General features: G+C 42.4%; 1 protein-coding gene across 1 annotated transcript in view; it reads right to left on the reverse strand.

Moving 5' to 3' along the window:
• Prim2 (DNA primase subunit 2) overlaps window positions 1-12,346 on the reverse strand; it is a 294,414-nt gene that overhangs the window by 53,390 nt on the left and 228,678 nt on the right. The gene's annotated exons all lie outside the window — the stretch shown is intronic.

Raw genomic sequence — 12,346 nt, forward strand, 5'->3', positions numbered from 1 at the left:
GCCTACCTATCCCTACAGAACTGCATAGAGTTGTGTTCAGCCCATCAAAGTACCCCAGACATGCTCATGGTCTTGGCCAAAATGCATATGACCACCTTAGTAAAAGACCTTTATGCCTTTATGAAGGCTACGAGAGCCTGTAGGGAGTTTGTGTTCGCTGCCGCAACAGTGAAACATGAAACCAGAAAGCTAATGTCTTCCAACATCTGGGGTAGAGACCTCTTTCCAAACGAGGTAGTTAGAAAGGTGATTAAGAAAGCCACCACGGAGAATATGGGACTTCTCCAGAAGTGGGGCATCTTTTCAAAGAGAAAGTCTTCCACGGATGTGGGCCCCCAACCTAAAAGGAAGACGGAAAAGTCTAGAATTTTTCCTCGGTCTGCTACAGTTTCGATGACCACGGTGCCACAGGCAGGCGGTCGAAGATGTAAACCTTCTGATCATTCGAAGCAAAGAGACGCTTCTGGTAGGAGGGAGGCTCCTTCAGGATCGCTGGACCTTTGATCCTTGGGTCCCAGGCCTAATCAAGATGGGACTAGGATGGAAAATAGACATGCCTCCACCATCATTTCCTCAACTATTCCTACACTCCAACACTGTCCTGGAAGAGTATACCTTAGAGCTCTAGAGCATACAGGTGGTAAGGAAAGTATAGTCCATCGAATTCCAGGGAAGGCTGTTTGGTGTTCACAAAAAGGACTCAAGAAAACTCAGAGTCATTCTGGACTTGTTGCCACTCAACAAGTTCAAATAAAACAGCAAGTTCTGAATGTTAATCCTTCTGAACATAAGGACCCTATTTCAAAAAGGAGTGTTCACAGTGTTCACCGATATCGGTCTTTCCTTAATCGCTTCCCTAACAATGTTCAAAGGCCAAAATCCTATTGAAGACCGTGCCCTTGCAACTACCTCGACTATTGAAGATCATCTGCATAGATGCCTAGTCGGAAGAATGGGGTGTTCACTCCCATCGGAGGAAAATCCACGGGATTCGGTCATTTCTATCCAAGGCCATGCTAGTCCTGTCGTGGTTGGGGAAACTCTCTCCACGCAGATCAGACCACCTCAGGCTGATCTGGGACATCGAAGTGATAATGAGACGTCGGAACCGACAAGGCTAGAGAGCGTTTCATATAGTTGAGGTGATGTTAGCCATCCCTTGCCTAAAAGGATGGCACCTATCAGCAGTTCATGTACAATCGATCCGCAATGTGACAGCGGATGCTCTACTTGGGCTCAAGCCGATAGAGTTAGAATGGTCCACAGACGCAGACCTATTCTCTCCCAGATGGGAACAAGTCCCCGAGCTGCAGATCGACCTCTTCGTCACGAGCGTTATCAAGAAACTACCTCAATATGTAGCCCCATACGAGGATCCTCAAGAGGAGATAACAGATACCATGTCTCTAGTATGGAAGGGATGGACTCAGAAATTCCTGTTCATCCCATCCAATCTCCTGATGAAGGTCCTCAACAAGCTGAGATCTTTCCAGGGAGGAGAAGCTCTGTGGCTCCCAAGTAGCCCAAGAGCAATCTGTCCTAATGAAGGAACTGAGGCTGAGGCTAGCTCTAGTTCTGAACCCAGAACTATTTCAGAAGGTTCAAAAGTTAATTGCCTTCGATTTATCACAGAGAACCCGAACCCTTCATTTCATAATTTTCTTCCCCTAGCGGTTAGGAAAAGATTTGGGATCTTAGAAGGCAATATAGAATTTCTAGAATAATACAAGTCTAAGTCAACTAGAAGACAACATGAGTCTTCTTGTAAAAAGTGGGTTGCTTTCGTAAAAGCAAAATGACCGAAAGAAATTTCAATGAACTTCTGTCTGTCCTTCTTTGTCCACCTTCATAATCAAGGTCTGGCGGCCAACACGATAACTACGTGCAAGTCAGCCTTGACTAGACCTCTTCTACATGCCTTTCAAGTGGATCTGGCGAATGAAATCTTTAATAAGATCCCGAAGGCATGTGCAAGGGTTAGGCCTGCAGCACCACCAAAGCCCATCTCATGGTCTTTGGACAAGGTCCTACATTATGCCTCATCTGTGAACAATGAAGATTGTTCCCTCAAGGATCTAACCCAAAAGGTTATTTCTCTGTTCGCTATGGCCTCTGGGGCTAGAATTAGTGAAATACAGTAGTAGCCCTATCTAGAAATGAGGGCCACATTCAGTTCACAGAAGCAGGAGAACTGAATCTCTTTCCTGATCCAACCTTTCTCAATAAGAACGAGCTACCCACTAAGAGGTGGGGTCCCTGGAGAATCTGCCCTCTGAAGGAAGATGTCTCTCTATGTCCTGTAGAGTGTCTAAAGGTCTATTTTTGTAGAACTTCAGACTTCAGGGGAGGAGGAAAGCTCTTTAAAGGAGAAACCTCTGGATCAAACTTATCCCTAAAACAACTGAGGGCGAAGCTCACCTACTTTATTCGCAGAGCAGATCCTGACAGTACACCCGCAGGTCATGATCCGAGGAAAATTGCTTCATCACTGAACTTTTTTCAGTAAATGGACTTTGAGCGTCTTCGCTCATATATTGGATGGAAATCATCCAGAGTGTTCTACAAACACTATGCTAAGCAGGTCCATGAACTGAAGCATTATGTGGTGGCAGCAGGTAGTGTATTAAAACCTCTTATCTATTTACTGCGATGAACAGTTAATTGATTGGGACTGTCAATTAAAGGGAGAAGGTGTCAGCACTTTTGGTGTGATACCCTTTAAATGAATGTTACCATGGTGACACTAAATCTGTTCAAAATATCAGGTGTGGAATTACACAGATAACACTTGTGCCATGTGTTCGTAGTATACAGTGTCGATAGGATACAACATTTACAAAAATTATAAAGGAAAAATTTATTAAATTTCTTTTTCTTTTTTTCTTCAGTCTTAGAGTGGCACTCATCATTTCTTTCCTTTCAAAAGGGAAAATAATTTCTGTATACGTCGCATGTATAATTCCTTTATCATGTTACATTCGTTTCACTTGTTATTTCATTTAGTCATTTATTAGAAATAAATGTCTATTAGAATGTAATTGCGTCCTAATTCACCCGGCAATTTGCATATTCAAGATGCCAGCGTTCTTTGACATACTCATGTAAGTAAACCTCATACCATTGTATGCTTACAAACAATGGATATAATAGACACTGATATTGTTCCGACAATATATACAAACCGTGAGACCGTTTGTATACCCAGTGAATACTTATGTTTGTTCATACAATATATGCTAACCTTGAGGCCCCTTTTCTACTGTCCAGAATGACTCTTCCCTGTAGGGGGCAGGAAGCACTAACATTGTTTATGATTACTGATAATGACGGATAACGGTAACGTCATTTGTCTCAAATGGTCCAGATGACCATAGAAATATTGTCCCAAGGTTAAGGCACTGATGAAAATCCACAGATACAGTAATGCTCTGGTAAGCTTCCATCAGGACGATATGACTTGAGCCCCCCAAAAAATCTATTTTTGGGTGAGATAGCCATGTTGTCCTGATGGACCCACCCTCCTTTTCTATAGAAAAGGTCTTTGCAGAATCCCTCCCGAAACTACTGTATCTGTAGCACCATGCTCAATGCTACAACGCTACAAGGAATGTCCGCCATCTTGATACTCAATAGTAGTATGGGAAGTAGGGTAACCTTGATACGGCTCCCCTTCTAATTTTGCCACTTTCCCCCGTCGAACCGTAAACGCTATTCGGGGTGAAGATTGCTATGTGGTGTGTCAAGAATACATCCCGTGATATTATGCGATATCCTTGAGAGAAATTTTTAAGGATATTCGCGCCAGGAGTTAGAATTCTGGAGACCTAAAGGTAAATTCTCTGGGAATATCACTGTAGTACATATATCCCTTAGGAAGCTACTATTAGGAACCTTCCATCAGGACGACATGGCTATCTCACCCAAAAATAGATTTTTCGCTTCGCTCAAAATCCATTATATATATATATATATATATATATATATATATATATATATATATATATATATATATATATATATATATATATATACACACATACATACATACATACATATATATACATATATATATATATATATATACATATATATATATATATATATATATATATATATATATATATATATATATATATATATATATATATATATATATATATATATATATATATATATATATATATATATATATTTGGGATCGGCCATGTTGTCCTGATGGATGGTTTCTTTAGGTAGCCTTTCTAAGGGATATTTGCTTAGTGATATTCCCAGAGAAATAAACCAAAGGTTTCCAGGATTCTAACTCCTGACGGGATTCATCCATAATATAACTTTAAACATGTCACATAATATCAGGGGTTGTATTTTTTAGATACGACACATAGCAATCTTCACCCCGAATAGATTTAACTCTTTGAGGGGGAAGAGTGGTGAACGAAAGGGGAGACGATATCTAGGTACCCGGTGGACCTCCTCTCCGTACTGCCACCGGCAGCCATTCACTTGTTGCATTTAAGCGGGAATAGCCGCAGATAGAGTAGTTTCGGGTGGGGTCATCAAGGAAGAAGGGTGGGTCTAATAGGACGACATGGCTATCTCACCCAAAAATAGATTTCTCGCTTTGCTCAAAATCCATTTTTTGGGCTCGGCCATGTCATCCTGATGGAAGCATACCAGAGAATTAGCTTGAAAGTAAGTGCCTTTACTTTGAATAGGTTCCTTATCTGGTCTGCTAGACCTATATATGACATCACCGTTATCTGTCATATCCACTAAGCTTGGAACTGGCTTAGGGCTTCCTGCCCCCTGCAGGGAATATGTTGACTTCAACTATAAGGATTCAAAGTTTGTATATCTGTAAGAATGAAAGGGAAACTTTTAGAAGTTACCTTTTCATGCTTTGGACATCTGTACATGTTCAAGCTTCTCTTTATAGGAATAGAATAAAACTCTTGGTTGCTTTATTATTATCAACTGGGACTGAAATAAGACACATCTACATTTTCTATGTTTGATTTGTAGAAATAAGTTATAAAATGTAGGTATAACAAAGTAGAACTCTGACCTTGCATAACTAAATATCATGGTTATATATATTTCTGGCCTGTAAGGGAAGAATATATATGAATTCAGTATTAATTAAATGCCACTCAATGTGAATGTAAGACAAAATCTGTCTAGATTCACTTAAATGTTGGATATGCGTCAACACTGTGTTAAAATGTTCACACAGCACTGGTGTTATTGGTCAGATTCTGCACCAGTATAAAACAGTCTATTAATCATCGCTATAATTTGCACTAGAAGGTATCAAAACCTATTCACCCGATACACTGTTGAGTCCGCCGCCACCACAAAGTATTTTATTTCATCTACTTGCTTCACATAATGTTTATAGAAGACTCTAGATGATTTCCACCCCGTATATGAGCGGAGCCTCTCAAAGTCCATGTGTTGGAAGGAATTCAACAGAGAAGCAACTTTTCTTGGATCGTGACCTGAGGGTGAGCTGTCAGGATCCGCTCTGCTAATAAAGTAGGTGAGCTTCGCTCTCAGTTGTCTTCGGGATAGATTTGATCCTGAGGTTTCTCCTTGGAAGAGCTATCCCTCCTTGAAGTATGAAGTTCTACGAAGATAGACCTTAAGACACTCTACTGGGCATAGAGAGACATCTTCCTTCAGTGGGCAGATTCAATAAGGACCCCACCTCTTGGTGGGCAGCTCGTTCTTGGCAAGAAAAGCAGGATCAGGAAAGGGGTTCAGTTCTCCTGTGTCTAGGAACTGAATATGGTCTACATTTCTGATAAGGCCACTATTTCACTAACTCTAGCCCCTGAGGCTATTGCGAGCAGAAAAATAAATTTCTGTGTTAGATCCTTTAAAATACAATCCTCATTGTTTAGGTTTGAAGCAAAGTGCAAGACTTTGTCCAATGACCATGTGATGGGCTTTAGAGGGGTTGCCGGCTTGAGTCTAGCGCATGCTTTTGGTACCTTATTGAAGATTTCACTTGTGAAGTCCACCTCAAAGGCGTATAGAAGAGGTCTAGTCAGGGCCGACTTACACGCAGTTATCGTAGTGGAAGCCAGGCCTTGTTCGTGTAGGTAGATGAAGAAAGAGAGACAGAAGACTATTGGAATTTCTGTTGGTCTCCTTGTTTTCACAAAGGATACCCATTTCTTCAAAGATGATTCATATTGTCTCCTGGTTGAACTTGACTTGTACTCTTCAATGAAGCCGACCTTGTCCTTCGAGATCCCAAACTTTTTGCTCGCTGCTAGGGCGAGAAAATCATGAGATGTAGGTTGTTGGTTCTCGAGGATGAAGCGTAAACAGTCGACTTCTGAACCAATTGAGATAAAACTGGGTTCGGCAGAGGAAACAGCTTCAGTTTCAATTCTAGAACTAGAGGAAACCAATTGCTTTTGGGCCACTTGGGGGCCACTACTGCAGCTGTCCCTCTGAAGGATCTCAGCTTGTCGAAGACTTTTAGCAGGAGATTGGTTGGTGGAAACAGGTATATCCGATTCCCTCTTTTCCGGTCGAGAGACATGGCGTCTATCGCTTCTGCTTGAGAGTCCATGTAAGGGGCTACGTAATGAGGTAGTTTCTTGTTGTCGCTCGTCGTGAAGAGGTCGATCTGCAGTTCCGGGACTTTTTCCGAGATGAAGGAGAATGAGTCTGCATCTAGGGATCATTCTGTCTCTATGGGATTTCGCCTGGATAGAGCGTCCGCCGTCACATTGCGGAACCCTTGAAGGTGAACTGCTGATAAATGCCATCTTCTCTTCCTTGCCAGGTGGAAGATGGCTAACATCACATGATTGATGTGAGGTGATCTCGAGCCTTGTCGATTTAGACATTTTGCTATCACTTCGTTGTCCAGAACCAATAATTATGTGGATTGCTCTGCGGGGGGATAGTTTCTTCAACGTTAGGAAGACTGCCATGGCCTGCAAAATGTTGATGTGAAAGGTTTTGAACTGGTGCGACCAATTCCCTTGCACTTTTCTCTTGAGAGAATGGCCTCCCCATCCTTCCAGGGAGGCGTCTGTGTGTATCACCACTGATGGTTGTGGTGGTTGTAGGGGAATTGTCCGCGCTAGGCTCTTGGATGTCAACTACGGCTTTAGTAGCGTGCGCAATCGGGTTGGGGTCAACATTAGTTGATCTCTTCGAGCGTTTATGCGTATCTTCTCCAGACTCCTGACGCATTCTTTAGTTGTGCTTTTAGCACTGGGTCTGTCACTGCTGCAAATTGGAGAGAGCCCAATACTCTTCCTCTTTCCTGTTGGCATCTTGAAATCCTCTTCTATCGGATTAGTCTCTTGACAGCTCCCGCTATCTCTCTCCTCTTCTTGAATGGAATGGAGAGATGGTGTGACTTTAAGTTTCACTGGATTCCTAACCAGTGGAACTTTTGAGCTGGAGAAAGGCGAGACTTCTTGCGATTGATCTTGAAGCCCAGGTGCTCCAGGAACTGGATCACCTTTCCGGCCGCTTACATACAAGTCGTCTTGGATGCTGCCCACACCACCCAATCGTCTAGATATGCTACTACTTGAACTTCTTCAGAGTGTAGCTGCTGGACGATTGTGTCAGCTAGCTTCGTGAATACCCTTGGGGCTATGTTTAGCCCAAAGGGCATTGCTCTGAAGACAACTTTTGTCTCCTGTAGCTTGAATCCTAGGTAGGAGGAGAGGGGGCGACTGACTGGAAGGTGCCAGTAAGCATCTGCCAGGTCTATTAAGACTGTGTATGCCCTTTTGGGTAGAAGGGTCCTTATGTGTTGCAAGGTAAGCATTCGGAACTTGTTGTTCTCGATGAACTTGAGTGGAGACAAGTCTAGAATGACTCTGAGTTTGTCTGAGTCTTTCTTGGGAACACAAAACAGCCTTCCCTGGAATTTGATGGACTTCACTTTCTTTATTACCTTCTTCTTAAAGAGTTCTGAGGTATATTCTTTCAACAAGGGGGTGGAGTGTTGGAAGAATTTCAGAAAACGGGGTTGGAACTTTGTTCCATCTACATCCGAGTCCATTTGTGACTAGGCTGTGGGCCCAGGGGATCGAAGGTCCAACGATCCCGAAAGTAAAACAGTATGCCTCCTACCTGGATCCCCTCACTGCTTAGGGGTTCCCGAGGACTTTTTTCCGTGACCGCAACCTCCTCTGCCCCTTGGGGGGTTTCTGGAGAACCTCTTTTAGGGCCTCTACCTTTGTAGGGCTGAAAGGTGGTCAAATGCCTCTCAAAGCCTGGGTTAAAAACAGGTGACTGGGCTACCAGCTGTTGAGGGACCATCTGGAAGGTGGTCTGCGGCTGGGCTACCGTTTGAGGCACTGTGGCCATAATCACGGCCGGAAGTTGCGCAGGTCTACGTGGTCTTCTTGCCTTTTTGTTCTCAGGCTGGGGACCTCCGTCTGAGGAAGATTTCCTCTTTGAAGACATGCCCCACTTTTGGAAAAGGTTCCTATTCTCCATGGTTGCTTTGGCAATGACTTCTTGGACCACTTCCTGTGGGAAAAGGTCTTTGCCCCACATACAAGATGAATTCAGTTTTCTGGGTTCGTGTTTCACCATTGCTGCGGTGAACACATGCTCTCTATAGGTCCTCCTTGACCTGACAAAAGCATACAAGTCCTACACAAGAGTACCCACGTGAGACTTGGCTAGGATCATATACATGTCTGGGGCATTATTTAGGCCTGCACACATTTCCAAGAAGTTCTGATGAGACAGGGAGGCGGAAAGTCTTTCTTTTGTCGCCTGTTCCCTTCTCAAGAGATGATCTGGCAAGTTTGGAAAAGTTCTCATTAAACTGTTGGCCTGCTATCTCCAGATCCAACTTCAAGACGGAGAGGGTTAGATGTACCTCTTTCCCCTTCTTCTCGCAGGTAGGCATAGCTAGAGATAATGGTTTACATTCCTCTAGGATTGGGCAGGGTTTACCCTCTTCGACTGCTTTCATGACGCAGTCGAGGGCTTTCTCAGAAAAGGGGAAAGCTCTGGAGGCAGGCACAATGAAGGTTGGATGCCTCTTGCTCAATGCTGAGACTTTGGAGTTGGTATATCCACCTCCTTTCAGGGTCTTTGTAAGGATGGCTTATGCCTTGTCATGTTCGAAGACAATGACTTCCTTCGGTATCGTCTCCTCGCGGGATGCAGGTTCATCTCGCAGTCTCACATAACAATCTGGTTACGCTGAAAAGCTGGGCCAAAATTCAAGATCTTCAAGGGGTTTGGCCCCCAACTTCTCGGAGATGCATAGCTTCCCATTCATCATGGGCATGTGCTCCATATACCTCCAGGGATGGTTTCGGAGCAGTGAGGGAGGTCAGATACTTTAAGGGGTTTAATAGAACCCCTGGAAGCACCAGGGTGCTTCCCTTCTTGTACCTCTCTCTTTGTCTGCTTAATGTCTTGCTTCATCTCCTCTTGTTCCTTCCGGAAAACTGCCAACATCTGCTGGATCGACGTTAGGAGCGCCTCGCTCCTGTCGACTTGTGTAGTCGGTTGGGGAGTTGGGGCTGAAGAGGTTGACGGCATAGGTTGATATGCCGTCACGGTGAACTGGGGTTCCTCAGTCACCATCAAAACGGATCCTTCTTCCTCCGTTAGTGGTTGAACCACGTCTTCTTCAGGGCCTTCTTGCAATAGGTCCTGTTCGGTGTTGGTAGACACCTCCGACATCCGTTCTTGGTGGATGTCCATGCCTTCAAGTGCCTTGTTAATGTCCGCGTCGATCTTCAGTTGAATGAATTGAGGCTGGACCTGTTCCTGGGGCACTACCGCACTGGATAGAGCCTTAGGGAACAGAAGGCACTTAAGAGATTCGTTGGGTAGGTAAGGTCCCGGAGAGTTCTTTTGGAACCCTCTTACCCACCTACGAAGGGTTCCCCTTGCTGTATCCCTAGCCTCTGTGGAGGCAGGGATGTCTTCAAAGCCGTTGGTCAGCAAGGTCGAGCAGTTGGAGCAACCCTTCGGGTCCAAGTACCTCAGGGATCCAGATACGATGCAGCAGGGGGCATGAGACCTGTACATCGTATGCCCACAAAAGTCCTCACGCTTGTGGTTGCAGAACACAACTGCACACATGTCACCATTGGCTCCTCCTGTAAAGGAAAAGGTTTCAATGAGAATACAATTGTTTATATCATTGATATAAATGCATACTTTTAATAGTAACACTTACTATTATATTCAATAGCTTAGGATAGTAAGCTAGAAAGGAAATAGGAAAGACACATATCTGTGTTTCCTCTCCCAGGCAATCGCTGAGACCTCCGTCACTATTAATATTTAAATTCCCTATAAGGGAGAATACAGGGTGGAACGACTCCCGTACGAAGAGCCTGGGTTAGAAAATATTTATACTAACTTCTCCACCTGTAGTATATTAATAACAAACAGTGTTTTATATGTGTCTTGATGATCAAAGGATTCATCTGGGTGTTGAGGGATTACTCAACCTCAACATGTTATGCGGTCCCAACTGTGATAGGATACACAGAGTATGTTAGAAATACTTGTAATGCTGTATTGTTGTATACTGTAGTTTTACCGGTATACTACCGGGGTTAGGCTAGTGCCGCCTATAGAGAGAAAGAACGAATGGAAAGGAGGGTTTCATATTATTATGGTTCAACACAAAAACTGTAAATGTAGGAAGGCTATTCTGCCGCCTACTGTATCCTTACCAGAAAGAGAGTTCTAATGGAATGGGAGTAACCCATCTGATTCTAGCTTCCATCCATCCACAATTTTTGCCGCCGGCTGTGCCTACGGTTTTTCAAATTTTGTCGATGGCAAACATTAAGACATTAATGTATCAAAAATATATATGGCTTATTTGAATATAAAAAAACACGTCTAAATGTGCAAAATTTATCATTAATCGAATGCCAAGTAACAAACTACCAATTAGCTACGATGGTGAAGATGGGTTGATTTCAATTCTAAGTACAAAACACATGAATTCGTCAGGTATAAGTACAGAAGAATTGTCATTGACTTTTATCTTTCTTCGTGGCCAAGTGGTTTAGTCACTGTCTATACAAGCTTGCCGACCAGGGTTCGATTCTCGGCCGGTCACAAGCTCTTGTCTTTGTGTGATTTCGCCTGGGGCTCTGATCCCGAGGTCGTTAAGAGAATCCAGACATTAATGTATCAAAAATATATATGGCTTATTTGAATATGAAAAAAACACGTCTAAATGTGCAAAATTTATCATTAATCGAATGCCAAGGAACAAACTACCAATTGGCTACGATGGTGAAGATGGGTTGATTTCATTTCTAAGTACAAAACACCTAAATTCGACAGGTATAAGTACAGAAGAATTGTCATTGACTTTTATCTTTCTTCGCGGCCAAGTGGTTTAGTCACTGTCTATACAAGCTTGCCGACCAGGGTTTGATTCCCGGCCGGTCACAAGCTCTTGTCTTTGTGTGATTTCGCCTGGGGCTCTGATCCCGAGGTCGTTAAGAGAATCCAGACATTGATGTATCAAAAATATATATGGCTTATTTGAATATGAAAAAAACACGTCTAAATGTGCAAAATTTATCATTAATCGAATGCCAAGTAACAAACTACCAATTAGCTATGATGGTGAAGATGGGCTGATTTCAATTCAAAGTACAAAACACATGAATTCGACAAGTATAAGTACAGAAGAATTGTCATTGACTTTTATCTTTCTTCGTGGCCAAGTGGTTTAGTCACTGTCTATACAAGCTTGCCGACCAGGGTTCGATTCCCGGCCGGTCACAAGCTCTTGTCTTTGTGTGATTTCACCTGGGGCTTTGATCCCGAGGTCGTTAAGAGAATCCAGACATTAATGTATCAAAAACATATATGGCTTATTTGAATATATATATATATATATATATATATATATATATATATATATATATATATATATATATATATATATATATATATATATATATATATATCAATTACAATTGTACAATCAAAACAACACAGCTAAACAACTGTTAATCAGAAAAGAAATGGAAGACCCAGTAGTCAAGTACATAAAAATAAAATTATATGATCATATTAGCAACAAATCCCAACACAATCCTTACAGAAACAATTAATAACAAACTCTTGAAATTTCAAGACGTAATTACAAGCTAAATATTATATTTTGAAGGATTGTGAATCATTCCTAAGACATGAATCTTGGGTACAACTGATGTAACTAATTTTACTTATGCACAGTTAATAAACTTGAATGGTTTATCATATAAATTCATCAACTACAATGAAGTAACATTTTTTTGCTCCAATGAATAAATCATAAAACGTACATTCAATATTATCATCATAGTGTAACTTA

The sequence above is a fragment of the Palaemon carinicauda genome, chromosome 6 (genome assembly GCF_036898095.1).
Source record: "Palaemon carinicauda isolate YSFRI2023 chromosome 6, ASM3689809v2, whole genome shotgun sequence".
In the NCBI taxonomy this organism is placed as follows: Eukaryota; Metazoa; Arthropoda; class Malacostraca; order Decapoda; family Palaemonidae; genus Palaemon; species Palaemon carinicauda.